Source organism: Vulpes lagopus, chromosome 1 (genome assembly GCF_018345385.1).
Source record: "Vulpes lagopus strain Blue_001 chromosome 1, ASM1834538v1, whole genome shotgun sequence".
NCBI classification, from domain to species: Eukaryota; Metazoa; Chordata; class Mammalia; order Carnivora; family Canidae; genus Vulpes; species Vulpes lagopus.
In genome coordinates, this window is record NC_054824.1 from 91,860,999 (window position 1) to 91,879,395 (window position 18,397).

Below are 18,397 nucleotides of genomic sequence, written 5' to 3' on the forward strand. Positions count from 1 at the left end.
GGGAGTTGGGAGTACAGTTTCTGGGGGAAACATCCGTGAAAGATCAAAGCAAGAGGCATGGCACTGCGCATGGAAAGCTTACTGATCTGACAAAGACTTGGCCAGCAAACAGGGAGCCCAGGAGCAAAGATTATTCTGAGACTGAGTCCCCTACCGAGCAGAAATGTCCTGGTCCTGCTGGTCCCCGCGCCCCCACCCCCAACTCTGCTCTGACGCTTGCCCAGGAAGAGAATGAGATGAAATCTTGAAAGAAGAGGTCCTCTTGAGCAAGTTATGACCAGTGAATGTCAACCAGCTCCACTCCTTGGCAGGTGAAATATGGGTCCTTTCTTGATGGGAGATCTGAGAATGCCCTGGACAGCACACTGCCTGTCTTAGATAGCAGTTCTTACCCAAGGACTTACGTCTGAATCCTGGAGTGAGAGCTATGACAGTAGCTGTGTAGGGTCTAAGATTGTACTCTGCTCACCAGCTGACAAGTTAGCCTGGCACTGTGTTGTGGATGCTGACAGAAGACATGAGGCTCCCACGTCAGAGACAAAGGACTCAGGACATCAGCTCATGACATAGTAGCTAGCATGTTTGCTTGTTCCCACAGGGTGATGTGAATAGGGGCTAGTCGAATTCTGCACACCCGGTGGGGTATGTTAGGGGGAAGAGTCAAGCATGGGGGATCTAAATCTTTCACAAAAGAGTATAATAGGCATGCCCTTCACTCCGGAGGACAGTGAGCAAATCTGCCCCTTGCTCAAGGGGCAGACACCCCATCTTCCAAGGCTTTTAACTTTGCCAATATCCTTAAAAACATAATCCAGAACAAAGGCAGCCGGTGTATGTGCTCACAAGATGTGCAGCAATGTTAGAGACCCAGAGAGAGTTGCTTCCCAACAAAGTGCTCCAAAAAAGCCGCTGCAGGGAATATTTTCAAAAGTGACTCAGGATAACATGGGCACAAAGCAGAGAGACAACTCTGCCTTGGTTCTAAGGTGACAACTGTTGACAGGGAGTAGGGAGGAAGATATTTTTCCTACTTCTTGCAGCACAGAGGGCCTTGGGCTCAGGAAGAGTTATGGGGAGGCCATGCCATGTAGGCAGCTTGAGTGTTTGCAGTTTGAGGAGCACCGGGAAGCAGCATTATTGACATGAGCCTCAGGATCTCATGGACTGGTCATCGGTGGTCATTGGTGTGTGGCTAAGTAGGCCGCGGCCTGAAACCACAAGAAGATTGTGAGACCCTTGGAGACATACCTCCAGGACCTCTAGAGATAGTTGGGCAGGGATGAAGGGGCTGACTTGTCACGGGACCGATTTTTGTCTCCTATGCAGGTGAGAATAAGAGGTGGAGAAATCTGAGATGTAACCATTACTATCATCCTACTAGTACCCAAATGCTGGGAGTCGGGTCAAACCAGTGCTGCTTACTCGGTAGTGCTCACGAGTTGTTCGATGTATGAATGGCTATATTTAGTCACTCTTTTCAGTCTAATTATAGTTGGCAGTGTGTCTATTTCTATTTTTGCTCCATAACCTTCCTTTCTCCAGAATGCTAAAGGAAACACCGAGTAAGCAAATAAGTTCATCTAATTAAAAGAAAAAGAAAAAGAAAAACAGTTTCAGAATTCATGAAGAAAAGTCTTGGGCATGTTGGAAAGCTCAGTTCGATATTTATCTCCTCCTAGAAGCTGGTTTATCCCAGGCTGTAGTGATTTCTTCTTCCTTCAACTGCTATGACTAAACCTAGGGATGGCAAGAAAATGTTTCACCACATGTACTTCATCATTCGGGATGACTAGCTGGAGTACTTTGTTGAGAATTTGTGAAACCACGTCCCAGCTCTTGGGAAAGGCAGCAATGAGCAATGTGGCCCAGGAGATTGGCATATCCGTAGAAGTTGCAGCATACATGGTACATATTTAATAACACCCCACTAGTTCTTTAAAAGCTTTTCCATAGAAGACTGCCTTTTTTGTTGTTGTTGTTGTTTTGTTTTTTTGCACAAAAGCAATGAAATCTCATGAAACGAGTGTTCCTTTTCCAAACAAGTTGGGAAAATATTGCAAATTATGAAACTCATGGGAATTCACAATGAACATTACCATAACAAAGGCTACGAGAAATCGTGCATTACAGAAACCTGCTCGAATAGATCTAATCTAGAATCTTCGAATTCTTTTTTTTTTTTTTTTTTACTACAGAAACTATTTTCTCCATAATATCCTAACAAAGTCGTCATCACATAATACCCTGTGGTAAGCTTTGCTTTATTCTTTTGTGTATAACTCTTAAATTATTTATCTTTTCATGCTTTTGTTTCTCTTTTTCTCCAGCTGTACGATAAAGTTGTTGAGAACAGGATCTGTGCCCTAAACTTCTTGTATGTGTTACAGATCTAAATCAATGCCATGTACATAGTTGGAGTTCAATATTTGTTTTTTAGATATCTTAAACTAAGTTTACAGTAGTTTCCCCTTGTCTGTGCTGTTGCTGTCTGCAATTTCAGTTACCGTCGGCCAACCATGGTCCAGTAGCAAATCATTCTCCTTTTGACATATGGTCAGAAGGTCAATAGTAGCTTTGTCACCGTGTCACAGTACCTGCGTCATTCACCTCACTTTATCTCATCATGTAGCCGTTTTATCACCTTACCTCATCACAAAAAGAAGAGTGAGTACAGAATAATAAGATATTTTGAGAGAGAGACCACATTCATGTAACTTGTATTACAGTATATTATCATAGTTGTTCTATTTTATTATTGTTGTTGTTAATCCCTTACCATGCCTAATTTATAAATTAAACTTTATCATAGGTATGTGTCTATAGGAAAAAAACATAGTGGGCAGAGGGTTCATTGTTATCTGCAGTTTCAGACATCCATGGGGGGTCTTGAAACATACCTCTATGGATAAGAGGTGCTGCTGTACAATAGTAATGATGATGACTATAGATACTTCAAGCTTCACTAGTGTATCACCAGTGCTGAGCATGTTGTTAGAGTTGAATTAAAATTTGCTGCATGTTAGAATCGTGTGTCAAGACAGAAGAGCATACCAAGAGAACAGTTCTTGAACTAAAGGAGCCTGGAGGTTGTTGGAGGCACTTAAAATTTTAATTTATTTTGTTTTCACTTTTCCCCCCAGCTTTATTGAACTTTGATTGACATAGAGCACCATATGAGTTTCAGGTATATGCTATAATGATTCGATGAACCTATATATTGTGAAATGTTTACCACAACAAGGTTAGTTAAAATATCCTTTGCCTCACATAATTACTCTTTTGTTGTTGTTGTGGTGAGAACATTAAGTTCTATCCTAATAGCAACTTTCAAGTATACAATAGGGTAGTGTTAAATAGAGTCACCATCTGGTACCTTAGATCCCTGAAACCTATTCATCTTGTAATTGAAAGGTTGTACCCTTTGTCCAACATCTTCCCTGAGGGCCCCCATCCCTCTGCCCATGGCAATTACAGTTGTACTCTCTGGTTCTGTGAGGTTGGTGTTTTTTAGATTCCACATGTGAGTGAGATCATACAATATTTCTCCTTCCATGTCTGACTTATTTCACTTAGCATAATGTTGAGGCAACAGCTAAATAAAGACAATGGGCTCATGTTGCAGCAGCAGAGAACGAAGTAAGAATACAGAGAAGAACCCCCCAGACAGTGCTGGCTTCCCTGGAATGGGTTATTGGAGATGGAGTCCCTTCTGGACTGAATGTGCTGTTTGCTTGGATGCTTAAGAAGCAGTATTAGCAAGTGGAGAAGTGCTTTTTCCTGGCTAGACTGCCTACTTGCAAGACTTCGCTCTGCCCCTTGCTATCTAGATGACTCAAGTCAATCTCAACTGCTTATCTAGACATGGAATAAAAAGAGTGCCTAGCTTGTAGGACTATTATGGGCATTCAGTAAGATATCTAGAGTTTGACACAATACCTTTTCCTTGTAGTAGGCAGAAATCAATACATGTAATCTATTATTTTTGCAGAATAAGTTAGAAAGAATATAGAACAGTCCTTCTTCTAAACTTTTGAATAGCAATGTGGCATATATAGGTCCTTTCCTTTGATGTTTTCAGATGTCTCTTCTTTCTCTGTATGATCAGTCAAATGTGTACAAGCAATTAAAATCATATTGTAATATATGGCCTTACTTGAGGGCAAAAAACCACATCCTACTCTTTTGTGTTTCTCTTCCCAAGCCAGTACAGTACTTTCTGGTAGTTCAATGCTCAGTAAACATTACTTTAGAAAGTTTTAAAAGCATACTAAACATTAAAAACAAACTAATAATTTCCAAATGTGATCATGAATTAAGAGGTAACTGGTTCTTTTAAGTACAGTGGGATATGTTAGCTGGCTAGATATCTGAATTACTGCTTTGTATATTTTCTTATAATATATGCATTCTTAAAGCTTCTGTTATTTTGGATATTAACTATTTTAGTATAAATTTCTTGGAGCGTACTTTTAGAGTTGCCTCTGTTTTCCAACTCCCAGGCATTTAATTGCTTTTTAAAATAGCCATTTTTCTCTTTTTAAAATTCATTATTTATTTCCCCCAACAGTACCAGTAATTCTTTCAAGTTTAACACTGTCAGGTTTAGAATTCTGCATTTTAATTAAAACAATTCCTCCATTATATTACTAAAAATATCATAGATGACTGTACCAAAAATTCTTAAACATCCCATTTGCTTCTCATTATTTGTGTTGGCTATTTAGGATTTACTCAGTTTGGACAAAGCATGGATTGAACACCAGCTTATGTTTTTTTCATCCTCCTTCGTAAGCCATGAGATCTGTTTTGGAGCTTGGCTGGAGGACTGGCCCTCAGAACACTATTATTCTTCCTGGACAAGAAGAACATAGTGAGCAAGAAATAACTTAATAAACCTCCTGAATCTCTGCTAGCAGTCTTATGACGCAAGTGCTAACATTATTTTACCAAGGTACTAGAAGCCTAGGGAAGTTGAGAAACTCACCCAAAGTGAAATTGCAAGTAACTGAACTGGGGTTTAAGTCTACAGGTCAGTCTGAACGGAGTCTATAGTTTTACCACTTCCCAGTGCCACCTTTTACCCATAACTTTTGACACAGTTGTACCATATTTATGGTTAAAATGAATAGCTAGGCAGAAACAGGCCATTTTGCACTGCTCATGCTGCCAGAACATTGGAATACATTTCACTCTTCCTTGTGCATGCTCCAAGTCTCTAGATGTATTTTTTTTTGCAAAAGAAACAAAAATTATCCAACATAACTTTATTTATTATTTATTTAAATTTTAGTGAACATACCCTGCAATATTGGCTTCTAGAGAAGAATTCAGTGATTCATCCCTTACAACACCCAGTGCTCATCACAAGTGCCCTCTTTAATTTTTTTAAACAACATAAATTTAATATCTCATGGTTCACGAAGTCAGAAATCTGAAATGAGTCTCACTGGGCTGACATCAAAGTGTCCACAGGGCTGCATTCCTTCTGCAGGCTCTAGAGAAGAACTGATTTCCTTGTCTTCTCCAGCTTCTAGAGGCTGCATTCCTTTGGCTTGTGGCCATCTTCAAAGCCAATAACATTAGGCAGCGTTCTTCTCATGCTGCCCTCTCTCTGGTTCTCTTTTCTGCTTCCCAATTCCACTAATGACCCTTGTGGTTACATTAGGTCCATTGGATGATCCAAGATCATCTCCCATCTCAGGGTCAACTGATGGGCAGCCTCAATTCCACCTGCAACTTTAGTTGATCTTTGTTACAAAATCTAACATATTCTCAGGTCTGGCAAGCAGGTATGTTGACATCTTGTGGGGCAGGGTTGTACTACTCTGACTACCACAGATACCATTTTTACTTGCCCTCTTTAATAATAATAAGTGCCATCACCCATCTAACCCATCCCCCACCCACCTCCCTCACTGTAACTTTAAAAAACTGTAATTTGTTCTATAGACTTGAGTCCAGTTCTCCTGCTTTCACATTCACTCAAAACCTACTGAAAACTCCCATTCATGTTGAGTCAGCTAGTAAGGTGTATAGACAGTTACAACTCTTATAAATAAGAGAATTGGAATGACTGCCATTGTGTGAATCCTTCTTTTAAAGTCAGATTTTGAGGTTTAAATAAATGACTGTCTTGATTACCTATTGATCCCCCGTGAGACTAATTTTTTATATAATTGACTCATCTGAGATTTATTAGTCATCAATAAAGCAACAAGAATATAATGAAGAGGAAGACTTAATTATTTTATTTATGTTATAATTTTGAAAACATGTATTTGTCATTAACATAAGCGTGTGCTTTTGTTCACTATTAGTTTTTTCCTTAAGAGGTCTAAGCCTAAACTTGGCTTCTATCTGGTAAGTATTCTGAGAATACTTCTCTAAAAAAGCTCACCAACTCATAACTTGGAAAAAAAAGAAGGCAGAAATTTTTCTTCTGAGCCTTCCACCATAAGATAAGAGGATTCTGCATAAATCTTGTGTCAAGAAGTTTTCCTTACGTCACTGAGCTTGTAAGGAGAAAGGCAAATCTCAAAGAGCCCCACACAGACAAACACATGAGGAAGAAAACACAAAAAATTAAGATATAAAACTGGAGCAATGGATAAGCATTTGTGAAAGAGCTGGGTTTCCCTGGCTGTAATGTCAATGCTAGAGCTAAGACAAGGAGACTGAGCCCTATGTATGCAGTAAGGATGATTTGCTGGTAAAAAGACTCCCAGATTAAGCTGAGGATCTTTGAATGGACTAGAATGTTTTCAAGTCGGGAGCACCAGCTGAGTCTCAGAAGAAACAAATCTAACTCTTTTCTGGATGATAGTATATTTCAGCCTCTGTATGTTCCCAAAACATTAGAGAACAGTGCCTATTAAGAAGGGTGAGAAGTCGTAGTAGAATCCTCATGCTCTGAGTTGGGACTCTGTACATTGGGTTACTTTTTCTTTCTTACCTTCTTTTCTTCTTTCTGACAGTAAAACAGCTACACTTTAGGAGTAGCACTGAACCCAGAACAAAGCAAACTCTTGCAGGGACTGAAACCTAGCTTGACATAATCTCAATTTCTAGAATTGTATTAAGATGACCCTAGATTGTTAGGGACCTTCACCACTTGCCAAAGGCAATTTTATACCTCTCCCTGGGAGGATAATATAGGCCTAAATTTAATTCTAAAAATTTTTATATACAATTACAGGCACTCAAGTAAATGACTGATAAAAAGAGTTCATAAGCATGTAAATATGATCAAAATTTAAGAGAAACAGTAGATAAAAGAGTAGGCCCATGGGGGAATCCAGAAAATGGAGGCACCAGACACAGATTTTGAAGTAACTATTCTGACTGTGTACAGGATAATTTTAACAGAGAAGTAAATGGAAACTCTAGAACTAAACAACAAACAAAACCAAAACTGTGAAATAGGAAATGCAATAGTATGACTAGTTAAATCTAGAAGAAGAAAGGATTAACGAATTAGAATAGTTTAAAGAAGATGCTTTTTCAAAGATAGAAAATAGATGAAATGGCATTAGAAACTTAGGGGATAGTCTGATAAATGCCTAACACATGTCTAATTCTAATTAGAATTCCTGGAGGAGAGGAGGAAGAAAGCAGAAGTGTATTTGAAGTGATGATGGACTTACAATTTTCCAGAATGATTAAAGACTTCAAGCCATAGAATCCAGGTGCTTTATGAAACCCAAACAGGGTAAATAAAAGCAAAATCACCCATAGGAACATCATAGGAAACCCGCTGAAGTACAAAGTAGAAATACTTAATAGCCGCCAAGGAGTGTCTGGCTGGCTCAGTAGGTAGACCGTGCAACTCTTGATTTCAGAGCTGTGAGTTCAAGCACCACCTTGGATATAGGGATTACTTAAAAATAAAATCTTAAAAAAAAAAGCCAGAAAAAAAATTAACTCCAAAAGTACCAAACTAGGATTAAGCATCTAAACTCATGATATATAGCAAAAGCCATGTTGGGAGAAAGTTTTAGTTTTAGATACATAGATAGAAAAGGAGAAAGACTAAAGTTAATGAGCTAGAAACAAGTGAAGCTAAAAGGCAATGAATTAAGTGCTGAAAGAAAATTAACTGTTAATCTAGGATTCTATTTCCAATGAAAATATTCTTAATGCATGAAAATGAAATGTAAGCATTTCTCATACAACAACAAAAAAACTGAAGGAATTCATCATTAGCAGATTTACACTAAAAAAAACCCTGAAGTATGTCCTTCAGTAAGAAAGGGGAAATGAGGGCATCCTGGGTGGTTCAGCAGTTTAGCACCGCCTTCAGCCCAGGGTGTGATCTTGGAGACCCGGGATCAAGTCCCAAGTCGGGCTCCCTGCATGGAGCCTGCTTCTCCCTCTGCTAGTGTCTCTGCCTCTCTGCATCTCTCTGTGTCTCTCATGGATAAATAAATCTTAAAAAAAAAAAATTAAAAAAAAAAAGAAAGGGGAAATGATTCCAGATAGAAGATTGGAAATGCCAAAAAGAGCACCAAAAAAGGTAAATATGTGGGTAAACCTTAAGAAATACTTAGAAATATTAATAACATTTATATATAATATATAATTATATATCATAGCTATTATAATAGATATTATTATATTAATACTATATTAATGTATTATATAATATATAATAAGTGTTTAAACCTAAAGAAATACTTAGAAATATTAATAATAACATTATTCTAATTATATATAATTATATAGCATATATAATTATATAGCATACCTATTATATCTATTATTATATTAATATTATATATTTATGTATATAATAATATATATTAATGTATTATGTATGATAATGATATTATACAATATATTACATATTATACAATAGTATTATAATAATGTCCCCAATTTATTATTATATTATTATACATTATAATTATTATATTATTATTTTTTATTATTTGGAATTTAAAATATATAGAGTTAAAACACATGAAAGAAGAGTCATATAAATCTGAAGAGTGGTAGGCTGAGGTCATGTGTTCTAAGGTTCCTAACTAAATTAAGAATCTATATTTTATTTATTTCTATATTTAGCTAAATTAAGAATCTATATTTTAATCTCTCAGGGTAACCCCACATCCCCCCAGCAAAAACATAATCCTAAAGAGTGTATTAAATAGTCAATTATTCAAAAAGGTAAGAAAGAGGGGCACCTGGGTAGCTCAGTCCATTGAGCATCTGACTCTGATTCGTCTTAGGTTATGATCTCAGGGTCATGATACTAAGTCCTGTGTTAGACACCAAACTCAGCGTGGAGTTCTCTTTATTTGGTCTCCCTCTGTGCTCCTCTTGCTCTCTCTCTCTCTCTCTCTCTCATTCTGTCTTTCAAATAAATGAACAAAAAATTTTAAAAAGGTAATAAGAAAGAGACAAAGTAACACCAAATGATGATATTTTTAGTTTGATTTTCTGTGATCAGAGAAAATTTACTAAAATTCAATATGTGTTAGGTCAGAAAACATTAACACATTTAAAAAGATTAAAATAAAATAAAGTACATTCATTGACCATAGTGAAATCAAGGTAAAAGTCAGTAACAATAAGTAAAAATGTCCCAGATGGAAAGAAAATGTCTCAGATGTTTGGAAAAGAAAGAGAAAAAAAGAAAGAAGAAAGAAAGAAAGAAAGAAAGAAAGAAAGAAAGAAAGAAAGAAAGAAAGAAAGAAAGAAGAAGAAAGAAAGAAAGAAAGAAAGAAAGAAAGAAAGAAAGAAAGAAAAAGAAAAAAGAAAAAAGTCAAAGAAGAAATTACACTGGAAATTAGAAGACATTCTTTTAAAAATTGGTTGATTGATTTAAGTAATCTCTACACCAAACTCATGACTCCAAGATCAAGAGTCAGATGCTCTTCCAGCTAAGCCAGTCAGGCATCCAGAAATTACAAAACATTTAAAAACGTTAGTAAATGGTGTGCCTGGGTGACTCAGTGGGCTAAGCATCTGCCTTTGGTTCAAGTCATGATCCCAGGGTCTAGGGATCAAGTCCAGAGTCTGGCTCCCTGCTTAGTGGGTAGTCTGCTTCTCCCCTCTCCCTCTGCCTCTCCACCCTGCTTATGGGTGCTTACTCTCACTCTCTCTATTCAAGAGAGACTCTTGGTCTCTCTAAAATAGATAAAATCTTTAAAAAATGGTAATAAATACACTACATGTCAAGCTCATGGTACGTACCCAAAGCTACGCTGGAAGAGAAATTTTTAGTTGTAAATACATATATTAGAAGAGAAGAAAGATTAAAGTCAGAGAAGAAAAATTAAAGCTAGGGAACTAAAGCAACTGTCTAGGAATTTAGAAAGGAACAGCAAATGAATCCTGAAGAGAGTAGAAGGATAGAAGTCACAAAGAGAAGAAAAGAAATCAATGGTAGAATTTAAAAAAATGATATAGAACAACAAAACCAAAGAGTGATACTTTGGAAAGAATAATAAATTGAAAAACTTCTTCTGAGACTAATCAAGAAAAAAAAAAAAAAAGAGGGAGAGTGCAGAAATACTAACACTGGGAATGAAAGATGACATTTCTATGAATCCTCATGTATCCAACCTCATACCAAACAAATTTGAAATTTTAGATGAAATTAACAAAGTCCTAGAAAAATAGATTGTTAAAACTTATGGAAGAAGAAATAAAAATTTGAATATTCCTGAGTAAAGATATTTACCATTGACTCTTATAAAATATTTTAAGAACAAATGCAAATTTTATCAACTTTTCTGGAAAATAAATAAAGTGGGAAGAAACACTCCTCAGCTCCCTTAATGAGGCTAGTATAATTTTCATAATACAAACATTTTTTTAAAGATTTTATTTTTAAGTAGTCTCTGTATCCAATGTGGGGCTTGAACTCACAACCCCAAAATCAAGTTGCTTGATCTGGATGCTCCACCTACTGACTCTGCCAGGTACCCCACATAATAAAACTTTTAAAAGGATATTTTAAAAATGGAAACTATAGGCTAAACTGACTTATAGTAGTGAGTCTTAAAAGTTTACTTAAAATTGAATTAAGCAAAAAAATATATTGAATTAAGCAATATATAAAAAGTATAAAATATTGACCTCATTTAATTTACTCCACAAGTGCAAAGTCGCTTTTTTTTTTTTTTAAGATTTTATTTATTTGACAGAGAGAGAGAAAGAAAGAGGGAGCACAAGCAGGGGGGAGCTATGGAGGGAGAGGGAGAAGAAAAAGCCTGATGCAGGGCTCCATCCCAGGATCTCGGGGTCATGACCTGAGCTGAAGGCAGATGCTCAACCAACTGAGCCACCCAGGTGCTCCTCAAGGTAGTTTTATTTATTTTATTTTTTTAATTTTTTTTTAAAAATTTATTTATGATAGTCACAGAGAGAGAGAGAGAGAGGCAGAGACATAGGCAGAGGGAGAAGCAGGCTCCATGCACGGGGAGCCCGACGTGGTATTCGATCCCGGGTCTCCAGGATCGTGCCCTGGGCCAAAGACAGGCGCCAAACCGCTGCGCCACCCAGGGATCCCCTCCTCAAGGTAGTTTTAATATTAGAAAATAAATCAGTGTAGGGGCCTGGGTGGCTTAGTTGGTTAAGAATCAAACTCTTGATTTCAGCTCAGGTCATGATCTTAGAGTTATGAGATTGAGCCCCATGTCAGGCTCTGCACTGAGTGTGGAGTCTGCTTAAAATTCTCTCTCTCCTCCCTCTGCCCCTCCCTCTCTTTCTCTCTCTCTACCTCCCTTTCTAAAAATCAATCAATAATCAATCAGTGCAGTCCACATTAATACTATAAATGAGAAAATGTTGTGATCATCTCAAAAGATTCAGAAAAATTATTTGACGAAACGATGTCATTTGTGATAAAAAAAAAAAACTAAGAATAGAATGAAACTTCCTTTTTTTGATATATGGTATTCTAAAATAAACAAAGCCAACAAAACAAACTGTAGCAAACATCATATTCGATGCTAAAATGTTAAAAGCTTTTTCTCTGAGGTAGGAACAATATAAGGGTATTATCATCTCTTTCAGTCAATATTTTACTAAAGGTCCTACCCAGTGCAATTAAAAGAAATAAAACCATTATAATCGGAAAAGGAAGAAAACTTGTCACTATTCCGGTACAATATAATTTTGTGCATTTTGTGCTTAGAAAATCTGAAAGAATCACTAATAAATTACTAGAATTAATAAATGATTTTAGCAAGTTTTTTGCACACAAGGCTGGTATGAAAATATCACTTGTATATTTACACATCAGCATTGAGTTAGAATATTAAGAAAAATAAAATAACAATTATAGTATCATTAAACACACACACCAAATTCCTAGAAATAAATATGATGAAAGTTGTGCAAGATCACTGTTCAAAAAACAAACGCAAAAAAGTGGAGAGAAATTTTTAAAAGGCATAGAGCAATCTACCATATTCATAGGTTGAATCAATATTTCAAGGATTGTTGTCAATTGTTTTCAATATAAGCCACTAGATTTGGTGAAATCCCAATAAAAATCCTGACTGTTTTTTTTGTAGAAATCAACAAGTTGATTCTAAAACTTGTATAGTAATACAAAGAGCTAAGAGCCAAGAATAATCAACTATCTTAATGATATGAGAGAATTTTGTGTATGTGATATTGCTTATTTTTAAATTACAGCATTATTGAGAAAGACAATTATCATATGGTTTCACTCATATGTAGAACATAAGAAACAGTGAAAAGGACTCTAAGGGAAAGGAGAGAAACTCAGTGGGAAAAATTAGAGAGGAAGACAAACCACGAGAGACTCCTAACTCTGGGAAACAAACAAAGAGTTACAGAAGGGGAGAAGAATGAGGGATGGGGTAATTGGGTGATGGGCACTAAGGAGGGCACTTGATGGGATGAGCACCGGGTATTATACTATATGTTGGCAAATTGAATTTAAGTAAAAAATTAAAAAATAAATACATAAATAAATACATATTACAGCATTATTATACTGTGATACTGGCACAAAGATGGATCAGTAGGGCAACATAACAGAATAGTGCCTAGAAACAAACCCACACATGTATATTTTCTTGACTTATGATTAAGAAGGTGCTACAGAGCAGTGGAAAAAGGAAGATCTTTTCAATAAACAGTTCCGGGTCAAGTAGATACCCATATAAAAAAAAGTGATACTTACCCTATTTGATACCACATGCAAATATCAATTGCAGATGATTATTAGATCTCTTTGAAACGAATATTGAATATCTTCATGACTTTGAGAATAGTGACAAATTTCTTAAGTAGCACTTACAAAATATTAATCATAAAACAAAAGATTGATAGAGTACCTTAAAGTTAAGAACTTTCATTCATTAAGTGAGTGAGAAGGCAGGTGACAGACTAGGAAAACATATTCATCACACTTATAATCAACAGAAAGTTTGAATTCAGAAAATATAATGAATTCTTAGAAATGACTAAGACTTGGTTAAGAATGAGAGAAGTTAAAAAACATAGAATTAATCTAGAGAGAAAAGGTAATAAAATTAGAACACAAAATAAGGAGGAAGGATAAAACATGCAATAGAAATGGTCAACCATGTTAGTTTCTATTAATTAACTATTAATTAATTTAGCAAAGTTTGACTAGATTGACAACACATAAATGATATTAATAAAATTTAATATAACTATGAATTCTGTAAGGATAAAAATAAAACAATGAACATTTTTTTTCATTATATGAAAGCTTGGACGAAATGAATAATTTATTAGAAAAATGACTTACCAAAACTGATTCAAGAAGAAATAGAAATCCTGACTAGTCTTAGGATTGTTATCTTCACAAAAAATAAAACAACAGGGATAAATGGTTTTAGAGGAAACCTGAACCAAGTATTTAAGGAACAGATAGTTACAATCTTATTAATTTTTTTTTTCTGGAGAATAGAAAAAGAGCAAATATTCCAAACTCATGTTATTAGACTAGTTTGACTTTGATAACAAAATCACAAACAAGTTTTATGATAGATTAAACATGTATACAAATTATTTGACAGTCTTTTCATATAGAGGTGATATTTATATCTCCTCCTCTATGATTTTAATGCTTGTGACTGTTTTTACCAGTAAAGAATGGAAGCAATGATGCTATGCCAGTTCCTGAGCTAACTTTTAAGGGGACTGGCAGGTACTACCCTGGTCTCTTGGAACCCTGAGCCACTATGTATGAAGTGTGACTACCCTGTCACATAGATCATGTAGAGAGGCACTTGACATGGTCTGGAGTAGTCCCACAGAGTCTAACATTCCAGCTTTCCCTGCTAAGGCACCACGCATTTAATGGGATTTGTCTTGAGCTTTAGTTCAGCTCAGTAACTAGCTAAATACCACTGAGTGATCTCAGTCAATGCCAGTGAAATTGAAAACCTTGCCAGGGAAGCCCTGTCCAGATTTATAACCCACAAAATCAGGAGATATATTAAAAGTACTGTCATTGTCATTTCAAGCTTCTGTGTTTAGGAAAACTTTGTCTTGCGGCAATAAATAGCTGGAAAAGATTATATGAGGGAAATAGATTTGCGGTCCCATATCAGGGATGAACATAGATACAAAAATCCTAAGTAAATTATTTGCAAATGAAATCCAATGAAGTGTAAAAAAAGAACACATCATGACCAAATTTGGTTTATTCCAATATATGAGAAAGTTTTATATTAGAAACTTCATTAATGTAATTTCCTGTATTAATAGATTAAAGAGGAAAAACACAATTTTATTTCAATTAAAGCAAATAAAGAATTGACATTAAGTCAATCCACATATTCACTATAAAAATTCAGAAAAATAGGAGTACAAAGGTACATTTTAATTTTGATAAAAAGCCTCTACCAAAAATGAGCAGCAAACATTCTTAGTGGTAAAATATATTAGCATTTCTTTTAAAATCAGGAGGTTATCTATCACCAACATAACCATTTAGCTTTGTACTGGAGGTTCCTAGCTAACATGGTAATACATGAAGAAGACATGAAAAGCATTAAAAGTACCACTTATAACAGCAACAAAGATAGGTACAGGGTAACAAATCTAACAAAAGATAGGCAAACCTGTATGAAAATAATTTTAAACTTTATTAAAAGATACTTAAAAATACCTATATACACAAAAACACATAGTATTTCATGGATAAAAGTCTCAATATCATAAAGATCTATGTTCCTCAGATTAATTCTCAGAATCAGTGACATTCCAATAAAATTCTAATACTTCTTTTTTAATTGAAACTTGACAAACTGATTCTAAAATTTGATATGAAAGAGAAATCTAAGGGTAGATAAGGCAGTCTTGAAGAAAAAAAGAAAATTGAAGTGGGAGGACTTGGGATATAAGACATCATGATATGTTATAAAGCGATAATAGTCAATGTATTTAATATTTGTAAAAGGATAAGCAAACTGATCAATGGAACTGAATAGCAAGCCCCTAAGCAATATAAAAAAATTATTCTTTAATATTATATGTATATTTGTAATAATTAAGGAATACTAAGTTTTATAGAGACCTTTCAGTTGCAGTTCTAAACTAATTAAGCCATTTATCAGTTTAAGAAAATCACTTTCTTAAACTAGTGGCAGGAAATCTAATTTTCAAGGTCAGAGAATTCATGGCCTTTAGAATTGTTGTGTCTGCACCTGAGCCGAACACACTACAGTGTCATGGCTCCAATGAATGTTTTGTTTCGTCTATTGTCTGACCTGACTAGTTCCTAATCATTTACAAAAATCTGTTTTGGATATTGAGATGTTCCCGGCTTAATTAAGTTTCTCAGTGCTAGCTTAAAGAACAGTTCATCAGTCCCTTTGCTGTACTTTCTTTGTGATGGAACAGAAATTACTGATGTACTTGGGGACTTGAATCACAGTAATGCAATTTGTTTATATGTTTGTCCTGTTAGAATGAGTTTCTGGAAGATAGACAGCCCTTTTTATAGATAGCAATTTTGCCAGTCTCTGCATTAGGAATTGAAGATACAGAAATAAATACATATTGAGAACATGGCTGGGCTCATGAGAAGGATTGAGAGAAAAAAAAGAAGAAAAAAGAAAAAAAAAAAAGGAATGGAGAAGTAGTAACATCTTTTGAATTCTCTACTGTGCTCCAAGCACCTGTGCTAACTGCATTTCCCAGTGTGGAGTCACAGAATTAAAGAGGTGGAATGGACTTTTTAAAAAAAATATTTTACTTATTTATTCATGAGAGGCACAGAGAGAGAGACAGAGGCAGAGACACAGGCAGAGGGAGAAGCAGGCTCTATGCAGGGAGCCTGAAGCGGGACTTGATTCCAGGACTCTGAGATCACTCCCTGAGCCAAAGGCTGATGCTCAACTGCTGAGCCACCCAGGCGTCCCTGAGGCCATCTATCAGATCTTCTTATTTTATAGAAATAACTAAGCCCCAAGGAGGTTTTGCACTCATCCAAAGTCACTTAGTTCTTTGGTTGTAGAAAGCACTAAATTCCAGATGCCCCGGCTCCCAGGCTGGTGTCACTTCCCCTATATCATATTGCTTCTTGTTGTGGTCTTTCTTAAAACAAAAGGACAGAATTTAGTATCACAAACTCATGCTTAGTATCTGGCCATGGCAGGCCACCAGGATATTCTAAGGTTTCCAAAATAACAATTTTAAGTTTGCTTGATAGGTTGTTTTGTATCATCACCTTCCTTTGAGAAATCAGGTATACATTCCTGTGGGTTCTGTGATTTAATTACTAAATTAAGTATCTTGATCGAGTCTCTATATTACCTGCAAAACCCCCAAATCATAAAATTATAATCTATGTTAGAGAGAAAAATTTCTACATGAACCCTGGGCCAGAAAAGTTGTGTTATTTTTTTTAAGATTTTATTTATTTATTTTTATTTTAGAGAGAGAGAGAGAGAGCACTAGTGGAGGAGGAGAGCAGGGAGGAAGAGGGAGGAGGGAAAAAAAATTCTCAAGCCAACTCCCCGCTGAGCGAGGAGCCCAACATAGAGGCTCAGATCCGGCAACCCTGAAATCACGATCTGAGCCAAAACCAAGAGTTGGATGCTTAACCGACTGAGCCACGCAGGCACCCCTGTAGCGTTATCTTGAAGAAAAAAAAAAAAAAGCCACCCAAGAAACCCCCACCCCTATCCCTCAAGTGAATGTAGATTGACAAAATTAAGCATTTTTAAAAGTGATTTCTGTAGTTACATCAGGTCAAAACCTCCCCCTAAAATTTGGTTTCACCTTGGGTTATATCCAGCCAATCAAGACACTTTCATTTAATGTTTACTTCTACAGTTTTATATAAAGTTTGACAATCCAGTTAATTTGATTTAATTTTCTAAAGTCTGAAGTGTTTTTGAATAAGCCTGACCTTTGGTTCTTACTAGGATCCTTGCCCTCTCATAAATATGTTAGTCTTATTTAGAGTGCAAGAACTACACAGAAATGAAATATTTTTCTGGTGTATAATGATGGTTCAGTATGAATCTATACCATTAAGCCACCCAGTTAACTAAAAAAAAAAAATTAACTATTATATATAATTCTAAAGTTTTAGGTGTTAGACCATTAGATACTTCCAATAACCACTGATCCTTTATCAGAGATCTGAACTCCCCAGAATTGGCCCCGTTCTCTGGTGTAGAAGATGAAAGAAGGAGCACTGTTGTGAATAGAAACAAAAGATCCTGCAAATACCATATAACTTCTGTTTTCTGGTCACCAGAGAAATTCTAACTAACATGTCCCCAGACTGTTAGAGAATATATTGGAAGTTTTCTCCTGTCTTCCCTGACCTCTCAAAAACAGGTATTTGATTAATCAATTTAAAAGTCTGAAATTCAAAAAATAAAATAAAATAAATAAAAAAAAATAAAAGTCTGAAATTCTCAGCACCCAATCCTTTGAACGAGTGCTCCTGCAGTTTTGCTGGGGGTGGGGGTGGGGGGGGCAACCACACAATCACACACCCAGTGCCCTGGTCACTGACTGGGCCACTGACTGTGGTTGTAGTGAACTGGCCAGGAGGCAGTAAGTGGTCTAGACCAAGTTAGCCAGTATCCTTTTCTGGAAAATTCTTTTTTTAAATTTTAAATATTTTATTTACTTATTTGAGAGAGAGAGAGAGAGAGGCCACAAGTGGGGGAGGGGCAGAGGGAGAGGGAGAAGCAGGCTCCCCACTTCCCTCAGGCAGGGAAGCCTGATGTGAGGCTGGATCCCAGAACCCGGGGATCATAACCTGAGCCGAAGGCAGATGCCCAACCTACTGAGCCACCCAGGCATCCCTGGAAAGTTCTAAACAGAAGTTGGGAGACAAAAGGTACCTTTCTCCTGTGTTCAGGAGCTGTGAAAGTGTGGCCACATCCCCCGCCTCCTGAAAACACGGAGAGGGCAGTGC